Source organism: Anser brachyrhynchus, assembly GCF_964034855.1.
Source record: "Anser brachyrhynchus genome assembly, chromosome: 5".
Lineage (NCBI taxonomy): Eukaryota > Metazoa > Chordata > Aves > Anseriformes > Anatidae > Anser > Anser brachyrhynchus.
Genome location: NC_137699.1, coordinates 40,313,677 through 40,324,468, shown reverse-complemented (window position 1 = coordinate 40,324,468; position 10,792 = coordinate 40,313,677). Strand labels below are relative to the sequence as shown.

The 10,792-nt window shown below is 39.6% G+C and overlaps 1 long non-coding RNA gene across 1 annotated transcript in view; it reads right to left on the bottom strand.

Annotated features, from left to right (window-relative positions):
• Positions 1–5,389, bottom strand: part of LOC308196200 — a 28,102-nt gene extending 22,713 nt beyond the window's left edge. The window contains exon 1 of the long non-coding RNA XR_013952123.1: positions 334–5,389. This is a non-coding gene — a long non-coding RNA (uncharacterized lncRNA). The remainder of the gene's footprint in view (positions 1–333) is intronic.
• Between the last annotated feature and the right edge of the window lie 5,403 nt (positions 5,390–10,792).

Here is a 10,792-nt window from a genome sequence, read left to right as displayed (position 1 = left end):
CTAAAAGAGAACAAGATCACCAAATTTAAAACAATGAGGATGAAACATTGCAACTTGGGCAGCAACATTTACCTCCCCAAAATTACACTTAGGCAGCTAAAGATAAACACACATGTTCACAGAGAAAATGAGGTGCCACAACCCTGCTGAAATCATTAGAAACCATGGTGAACAGCACCCTTACAAATCAGACCACATTTTATCTACACATCCATGCATGTAGGCTGGCATGTTTGGTCATGTCACCCCACTCCTCTTGCAACAAAACCAGTCTAAGAACTTTAAAATACATCAAAAGTCCAGCAAAAATGTAAAGAGAGTGAAAGGTCTTACTTGTAGGAAGCATATAGTGATACCGCTTCATGGAGAACTCAGGCTTCCACATTCCAAATTAGGAGCCCTTAGATCACGGCTGCAAGGCTAAAAATCAATGCTATATTTTCTGAGTTAATACTAAGGGTTGCACTTAACAGACATGGAGACTAATAAGGTATGCAGAAGGAGTAAAAGCAGTGCACAAAAAATTCAGGCCTTCGTCTTGGCGATGATCCAGCACAATGATGTTTCAACCAGATTTGAAAAAAAAAAATAAAAAAATCAATAACATCTGTGGTATAATGGTTAATTAAAGAAGCTCTTCAGCAGAGCTCAAGATGAGAGGCTCGGCCTGAAATTCAGACAGCTGAAGCTTGATTATCAGGAAAGAATGCTTTTTTAGCTATGAGTGGATAGGCCAAAAGCTGCAATGTGTGGAAATGGGGAAAAAATTGCTTTTATTTTAACTTTCTTTAAGTAATCAATACATGGTTTTCACCTGCATTAGGAGCTGTCTGTAGCAAAAGCCTGTTTCTATATATGTAGAGAAATATAAACCACTGCCTTTGGAATGTATAGATTTTAAAACAGCAGTAAAGATAAGCATGTTGGCTGCCTACCCTTAATTCACAAATTCTCCACCTGCCAGCTCCTCTAACTGAGCTTTACATACAACACCCATCCCATGGCAGATCCCTCAAGTATTGTTCTCCTCTTATTTAGTTTAATTTTTAAGATCTCAGCCTTTCCAGATTAAGCCTGAAACAACTGAATCAAAGATTGAATATGAAAGCATAATACCTCTAGTAACCATACAATTCTACTGTTGACCTCTACATCTTTTTGTCCTGTTCTTTCTGCTCTTTTATTTATCACCACTGTCTAAAATGTATATGCACAAATTTACAGGCAGAACGGACTATTCTAATCCCTTGCATGACGCAGGACAGGTCTGCAGCTGGTGATTCCTCTGTGTGTTTCTATATCCCAGGGATGGGCAGGAAGACACATAGTAAAAAAATAATAATAACAAATGGATCCTGATTTAGAGATTTCATATGAGAGAAAATCAACTCCAGCAAGTTGTTCTGAAAGTTAATTAGCATCACCATAAAACTGCCTTACTTTCAGTCTGAATTTTTCTGCCTACTTCTGCAAAGTTCAAGAGCCCTGGGCTATCAGAAATCATCTATCTCTCTGTAGGAATTACAAACCATGGTCTCCTCTGCATCTTCTTCTGGATAAACTGAAAGAGATGGTACTTCTGTACTTTCTGTAGAAAGTAGAAGTTCTGTAGACACTCTTTCTTACTGCAGACAGATTTCTCAGACTTTTTCTTGTAACTCTTTTCTGAACCTATTTCACCATGTCAGGATCCTTTTCAAGGTCAGAGAGATGAACACAATCTCTTCTTCCAGTAGCAATCTCATTAATGCTTAGTATTAGGGATCTGGCTTCTGTTTAGTTTTTTCTTTTTTTTCCATTGATCCATCCAAAAACGTCTCAAGCCCCACACCAACAGCTCAATCGTTTTTAGCCCCAATTATTCCAACCCTTTTTTCTGAAACTACTTTCCAAAATGCTTGCTCCATCCTCAAAAATAAGAGCAATATTCCTTCTTCCAGAAAATGAAAATACCTTCTATTTGTCTGTGGTATAACATATCTTTTTAGAAAGAGCACATCTCTACAGATATAACCATTCTTTCATTCTGCAAAGCTAAGTGAAAAGTCTCCCAAATATTACAACTGTCAGGAAACGCATTTTCCATTTTCCAGGAGATTCCATAATGAAATTCAAACAGACAGCAATTTTTATTTATTTATTTTTTTAAATTAGCCATCAAATCATGTTTCAGCCACAGCAATGATTTTCACTAGGTAAAAGTGATTTATTTAAATGATTTGAACATTCAATTTTTTATTTTAAAATTAATACTGCTTCAGTTTACATATTGCTTCTTAAAAAGCACATAGAAATTCAGTATGAAAAACATGTTCCAAAATGTTAGAACAAGTTGTGTCAACACTATCCCAGTGTTATCTTTCTTTTTCCTAAGTACAGTCTCTTGAAAACATTAGTTTTTGCAGACTTTAGGGAAAAAACACTGCTCATTGAAAAAGATTATAATAAATGAGTTTAACTCATATGAAATCAATGAGTTTAATGAAAATCTAAACAGGCAAGTCTTTCTCTTTAAACTGTAATCTACGTAGTAGCAGTAGAATTAAAAGCTGAAGTTTTGTGAGCTCAGAGTTTTCAGGGCAGGGCTTCCAAAAGCAATCAGGGTTGATTTACTTACGTTTCCATTTAAATCAATGTTAGCTTTACGGCTGTCTTCAAAGGCAGCAGACTTAAGTCAAGTGAGAGTGCAAAGTAAAATTCTCCCCCCTCCAACTTTCTGTCAAAATTCTTCAGATTGCTCCAGAGTTCAAGTGGAATTTTCCTAAGCATGTACCCAGTGCAAAGATCTTTTATGTCGTCAGCGCTGAAGAAATAAAAACATCAGCAAGTACATATGTGGAAATATAACTGCATTCACAGTCACTATCAAAGGAGATAGATATCATTAAGAAATATCTGCACCTGATGTACTCCACGTCAGAATATGTCTATCATTCCAAACATATATTAACATGCATTTTTTTCCTCTGAATTAAATTGCTCAGTTTTTGTGTGTGTGTGACATTCAAGAAACAAATAACTGTTTTTTCTACTGGGGGAAGAAAACTTCCCCACCCCTCAGATCTGCATTGCAAAGCATCTGGTTGGCTGTTCTCTGCCACAGTTATAAGCTCCTGCAGGCACTGGACCATATCCAGCTGTCCTGTCTTACACAAGGTGAGAAGAGAACTGGTGATGCCTCAATGCTCCCCCACAGCACCTATAAGAGCCAAACACTCCATTAATAAAATATTTCTGCCTGTAAACCTCCTCACGTGAATTGACAGCTCTCCACACTACAGTAGCCCCCAGTGAGATCCCCTACAAGGGCAGTCTGGATAGCCAGAGTCTGCCAAGCAAAGACACACTGAAATGGTGTCACTTCTAAACCCAGCTTTAATAATGATCTGGCATTGCTCTAGGACTATCAGATCCTTCCTCCCATATTCTCATTTAGGTAATCAAGTAGTTCATTATTGTTTGGCAAGTGTCATGCATACTCATTTTTCACGGGAGAATTCCTTCCAAAGCAGACAAGTGCCTTCAGCCCGAGCAGTAGTGGCTGTAAGGGCTGCAGGGGCAGGCAATGGGCTTAGGACTGGGCTGAGGATCTGGGGCAGTCACAGGCTGCTCATGTCAATAATGCTCTCAAGATCACCTGGAGGGCCAGGAGCCAGAACACCCAGCTGAGAAGCTGGGGTGGTATGAGGATTTTATGTCATCCACACAGAATGACCTGTGTCAAGAGATGACCTTGAATGTCCTTGACCTTAGCAGACTCTCTAACAGGGCCCCAACACCAGTCCAACTTTCTTCTTTCTCTCACAGGGTGTCAGTGGATACAGGCATGGCTTTGCTTCTCTGAGTACCCAGGCAGCCCCATCTGTCTGGCATGTTATTAGGAACTTCCATGAAACTTTGAGTCCTGTGAACCTCTTTCCTGTCATTTCTTCCATCCCACATCTATGTCTATCCCAAAACTTAATCATAGGTAAAGTTTGCACATCTTTGCTCTTACTTTTCTCCTTTTCCCTAAACCTTATTCCCTCAGAAGCTGCAGATTTCTGAAATCCATTGGACATGCAGTTGCTGTGGGTAGGTTGTGCAGAACCTTGGACAGGCAACCGATGCCTACCTTAGTGGGTTTGCCCTGTTGGTTTAATCACAGGACTGATGTGATTTGGATCTGGGCACAGCACAAGGTTAAACATATGCAGACATCTCACAGCATGCCTGAAAAGCCAGCTTTAGCAACCAGCCTATAACCATGCTTCAAAATCTGCTGCTTTGCAATGTCCAGGAAAACACAGGGAACTTGAACTGCAGCTAACCCTGACTCCTGTAATTCTTTTGGGCAACTGAGATCCACCAGTAGTTAACAGAAGGCTCTTGATCCTACAAAACTTAAAAAGACCGATGGTCTCCTTTATGTATGTCTGCAATAATGTTTCTGGGGTAGATACTGAGCTCATGAAAGTTACTTAAGTGCTGGCTTTAACGTATCTATTCTTAAGTGTTTCTGTGGTTTGTTTCATTCCTGGCTATCCTAGAAGTTGGTATATAATGCGCAGTAGCAATCGTTGAAACATATAGAAAACACGCACCCTACAAAGGAGATCACCATAGTATTTCACACATGGTAGCCCACAAAAGAGGCTCCAAAGTTATCTTTAAGTTGCTGCAGGATTGATGGGGTGATGTAGAAATGTGAAGTTCTGTATTTAACAATTAACCTCTCTGAGACCAAAGAGTCAACCAAAATGTGCATTGCAGTGGTTGTCCCTGGCCGGCAGACAGTGTAGGTTCTCCTCTGCTTGTCTTGATCTGAGCAAAGATAGGTTTATGTTTTCACTTGAATCTTAAAGGCAGAATAGAGGCCATGATAGATGTTTACATCAAAAGATGGCTTGGGATGATCATGATATTCCACTGTGTTACTAATTTTGATGTTTTTCTTCTATATATTCAGGGCAAGTGTGCCAAGGTAACATTTCTGATTTGAGTTAATGACAGAGGCAGATTTCAGAACTTCATTTTGCAGTTCAGCCTCCGAACCCTAACCAGTAAAGCAAAATTCAGAGCTAGATCCTCCCACAGTGCTTCAAATTGAGATATGCACACTTCTAGAAAGTCTGAAACAACACAGCAGCTGGCAAAATCAAGAATTAATACCCAAACTGCATTCCAAAGGAGCTCTTGCTCAACAGCCTCTCCTGAAGAACTAAGAGCCACATGCCTCACTGATAAAAGATACCTCATTGCAGTCTGTTGTTTCTGTACCTCAGCTTTGAATTCTGCAAGTTTTCATGCTTCAGTGTTTTGTAGAACTAAAAAAGGAAAAGGAAAAGGAAAAGGAAAAGGAAAAGGAAAAGGAAAAGGAAAGGAAAAGGAAAAGGAAAAGGAAAAGGAAAAGGAAAAGGAAAAGGAAAAGGGAAAAGGAAAAGGAAAAAGGAAAAGGAAAAAGGAAAAGGAAAAGGAAAAGGAAAGGAAAAAAGGGGAAAAGGGGAAAAGGGGAAGAAGGGGAAAAGGGGAAAAGGGGAAAAGGGGAAAAGGGGAAAAGGGGAAAAGGGAAAGGGAAAAGGAAAAGGGAAAAGGAAAAGGGAAAAGGAAAGGAAAAGGAAAAGGAAAGAGAAAAAGAAAAAGAAAAAGAAAAAGAAAAAGAAAAAGAAAAAGAAAAAGAAGTATGCAAAAGATTAAATAAAGTCATGGCTTTAGAAAGATGATAGAGTTAAGTAGGATCTGTGTGGTTCAGAAAAAACAGTGAGGTAACAAATATCTTTATACAAATGAATCCAAAGAGCAGTTTCATTGTAGGGAATGAGCTGCTTTTAATTTTTCCTGAACTGATTCATCTGTGCCCTGATTCATACACCCAGACTGATGATGTCACCCCCACTGCAGAAGAAACATGGAGCAAGAGGCAGACCTCCGTTATATTTGCAGAAATCTGGAGCAAGTCCACTGACTTCTGGCAGTTACTCTGGGTTTACAATGAAATAAACGAGAGCAGAATCTAGCCCATGAAACCATAAACTCAGCTGTTATCAGGCTGAGTCTCAGAAATCAGTATTAATATCTGCACTGAGAGCTATTCTGATTACAATTGCAAAATAATATTTTATATCCACTTTTACTATCTTATTCAAATACAGGAAATGAGTCAATCTTCAGAAAACAGAAAGACCAGTCAAAAGAATTGGGGAGTTGTATAATTCAGCATCCAACTTTGAAGTGAAGAGAAGGAAAACTAATTCCTGCAAATAGTCTGCAAGTGGGACTGTTAACGCATTGCTAAAGGTCATATGGAAAGACTCAGTGCAATGGTTTCAGCCTTTCTCGTAACAGCACACACAGTCATGTGGATGCACCACTTAAGTGAATGCAGAATGAGTACAAACACTGCTGAACAAAAAACAACCACCAAGACCTTCCCGCAACTAACAATAACTCACTGTAAAGTAACTTGGAATTCTCTGGGTGAAAAAAAAGCAAGGCCAGTACCTGCAATTCACATCACTGAAGCATTTCTATCTGATGCTAGATATTATACACGCTCTTAAAATTGGGATCTTCAAGTATATGTTTTGTACAATTCCTGCTTAAAGACGCAATTTACTGTAAAATACAATTAAACCACACTCACTTGCTTTTCACTGTAAACAAAGTGTTAAAAATAGAAACCAAACCACTTGGACCCTGGTGTGAGGGCTCAAGCTGTCTCTGCTCTCAGAGCTCAGACTCTGTTTTCCTTTCATGGAGTATTACAAACGTGTCTCAAAGAAGAGCCAGCAGATACTTCTACTTTCATCCCCTGATTTTCATTCAGAAACACATGCCTTCTAATGGTTCTTAAAAATCCACTTAATATTTACACGTGCTAACTCTCACTGGTGTGGCTTTCACTGTAGTAGTGAAGCCACAGAATTAGAAATGGGCTTGAGTGCAGGTTGTACAACTCTGCCTAGGAATTTGTATATGAACTTGGGTGCCAGTTTGATACATTCTGGTCATGACATCCAAGGAACAGTTTTAACCTACCTGAGATACTCTTCTAACCCAAGGGAACAGCATGGTGCTGCAACAGGGAAGGGTCACGCTGGATGTCAGGAAAAGGTTCTTCACTAAGAGGGTGGTCAGGCACTGGGACAGGCTCCCCAGGGCAGTGGTCACAGAACAGAGCCTGCTGGAGTTCAAGAAGCATTTGAACAATGCTCTTAGACATAGGGTCTGATTTTGGGGTGGTTCTGTGTGGACCCAGGAGTTGGACTCAGTGATCCTTGCAGGTCCCTTCCAACTCAGGATATTCTAGGCACTGTAAGCACACCAGGACAGCCACAGCTGTAGGAAGAAGGGATAACAGAGCCAGGAAAGTCTAAGAAATCATCAGGAAATAACCTTCATGAGCTCCTAGACAAGGATCCAGGAGCTGTGAGAAGGAGCTCTTGCTTTGTGTCTGCATTTGGAAATTGCCACTGCAGGGAAAAGAGCAGGATGGCATAGCAGATAAGTTACCATTTTGTTTACCCCCAAATACTGTCCTGGAGATTGCCTTTGAGACATTTCAAGTTAAATATCTTCCATAATGGATAAGAACATTATTTATATCATATATTTCCACATATTTTAAGGTACCTTCATAGAATACTCTAATAGGACACACTTCAGAGAAGTATTTTGCAGAAGAAAAAATGTGAATTACATACTTGACTGATCCTTCCTAAACAGCAATGGTGCTGCTACTGCGATATGGGTGCCTAGGTCATTTCTCCCGTAGCTCCCTTAAGCATTTTACATTTAACAAGAAGAAGACATAAAAATAACTGATAAATCAAATTGGCAGAAATGATCAGCAATGTGCATTGAGCACCTCCGGTGGGTAACATAAAAGCATCTGGCATGTTAATTTTTTTAAGTGACTTGAAACTCCACTTCAGTTATTGAAGCCTGTTTTATTTCAATGAACCCAGGTTATCAAGGTCATGTTAACTACAGGGCTACTGGAATCTGAAGTCATTTTATTGTGAATGAGACATCAGTCTTCTTTTCTCTCTCTCTCTCTCTCTCTCTCTTTTCTTTGCATGTTCTTGCTGAAACTGTTTTGGGCATTTTTAACCTCACAGACAGTAAAAGCAGGCTATGCTTTCCTGCTTTAGGGATGGAGAGAAGGCCCAGCTACTACCTGACTCAGGAGCACATGGGCAGGAAGATGCAGATGGCTTTGTCTGGAAGCTAGGTAGGAGCTGAGGACTATCAGCACATCTCAGCAAGTGCATTACCCCAGTCTTCAGAAGACTGAAGGTTAGTCTACATGGAGGAACTCAGGAAAGTTAACTTGAATTGACTAATTCAAGCAGTTGAATTAATTGAGCAGTAATTGAGCAGTTAAAGTAAATGCATTAAACTATATGAAACCCCTCCCTGCTTTTATGTTTCGGTCTTAAAGAAGCATTGTCTTCTTTTTTTTTTTTCATTTAAATTTGATTGTCTAATTGATTCTTCCTAAAAACCTCCCCTGCCTTATTCACTTCAGCCCTTAGTCTCCTTTGTTTATTAATGCATTTGTTCTTGTGTAACCACATCAAGGCAATGGCACAAAAAATCTTTCTAGAACAATATAGGAATATAAGTACTTTGAAATGTATATATGTTTGGCTAGACTAACTGTTAGTTCGTAATAGAATTTAATAGTGCATTGATAAACTATTGAATAAAAACTCTTTGTGTTGCAGATGAATTAAGAAAAATACCCGCATGGGTTTGCCCCAACACAGTGTTTTGCAAGAGACAGTGCTATCTGATCCTGGGGCAGGGGGTTACATTCACACAGCAGCTCATCCGTCTGTGTGTGCAAGTGATCAGTGCAGCATGTGTTCACCCATGCAGCTGGAGGGGTTCAGCTTGTTTGCAGCAAACAACGTGATGTGTTGTGCACATGTGCTCACAGGACTGCTCAGCTCCCTGAGTTTCCTGCCCTTCATCTGTTTATGCCACAGCCTTATTGTCAAAGACTTTTTGTTTGTTTGTTTGTTTTGTTTCTTACTGGGGTCAGTAGCCAGGTGAAAGAATTGGATCTCTGCTTTAATAAAATTCACGAGTCTTTGTTTAAGCGCGTCCAATATACTTGTTTCTTCCCTTTGAACATGAATGATATCTCTTCCAATGTTAATTAACAGTTCACAAGTGGATAAGCTAAATAGCCATTTAGAACTATGGAAATGTAATTGCTCCACCATCTGGTCAGCTGTAATATTTTATAATGACTATATGAAGAAACAATGTTGTTTTCTTTTATTGCCGGTGTAAACCACCATGATGTTTCCTGAGTGCCATTGTGTAGATCTGGATTCTGCCCCAACGTCATCCTTGAACTTGAAGACCAGCTTCTTGGGCATCATGGTTGATGGTCAGGTAAAGTATCATTTTTATTTCTTCTAATTTATTCTGAAGTTAGCACTTACAGATGCTTTGGTTTAGCTTTGACCATTGTTAAGCTAGCATGAACGCTGAACCTGGAGCTGTAATGTGCTTTAATTCCTTCTTATGCAATTGTGATTACTGCACAGTACACGGAATTGAAGTAAAGGAGATATCATTCCAAGACCAATGGGATATCCTTTGTATATACACTGCCACTTCAAAGGGAAGGAAAAAAAAAGTCATTACCATAACAATGTGCAGTTCATGTATCACAACTATAATAGAACCCTAGTAACTTGCTGGCTACTGAGACTTGGAAATTTAAATGTAATAACACAGTTTTGCTGCAAATGTCAGGTGGCAGAGGCCATTTCTTAGGTGCTATTGTAGAAAGGATCTCACTGCATTGCAAATGTATTTATTCTTTTTGAAAGGAAGGACAATGATGTGAAAAACAGGAAAATGATCTCTAGAAATTGATTTTTTTCTTTTAAGTTGTGGATTGGAAAATATGTAGATCTTTTTATAAGAATGTAAATGCTTAGATACAGCTTTGGCAGATTTAAAACTTTGATGAGGTATCAAATAAAGACAAACTGTGAAGAGAGAGCATATACTGAAATCCCTATGGACAAAAGTCCTGTGAAAATCAGTAGGAATTTTACCACTGACTTGAAAGAAATCCAGACTTCATCCATTACTGGAAAGACCATAGGAGTCTTCATCAATGAGAACCCAGCTTGTTATAAGGGACAAAGAATGGACAGCTCAGCCCTACAAATTGGAATTAAGACTGAAGAAACAATGGTGACTCTTTCTTTGCAGTCACAGTAGGCAATATCAGTAAAATCTGTTCATGATGTTTTCTTGGAAGGGTTCCTCCCATATTTGCCTTCTGTTCCTTTCAGTTCTGCTGGGGGATGGTGCAGGGGACATGGATGTGTGATGAAGCAGGGTAGGGGCACTGCTGTAAGGCTGGTGCTGATGCAGCTTTGGCTGAAGCTCCAGCTGAGGAGGATGGCAGGGACTCAGATCCTTGCTCTACCTTGAGCATCATCATTTCAATCTGGTTGAAACTAGCCAGTGGGCTCAGAAGTTGTGAGACAGAAACACGAGGGATGGAGGAGAGAATGGATCACTGGAAAATATTGAAAACAATGAATCAAAGTCCTTAGATTATTTTATTCCTACCTTACCCATAGCAGTTTTTCACAGTAATCAAGGAACCGAAATACTGCCAACAATCAATTACTTATAGGCCATGGGATAGTTGTCAGGCAACCCTGAACAAGGCAGAGAGAAGGCAGATACTGTGCATAATTACCTGCAGTAACTAGAATGCCCACACAACCCCAGTACCCACAGAGAACTCAAATCTGTGAGCAACCTACCAGTG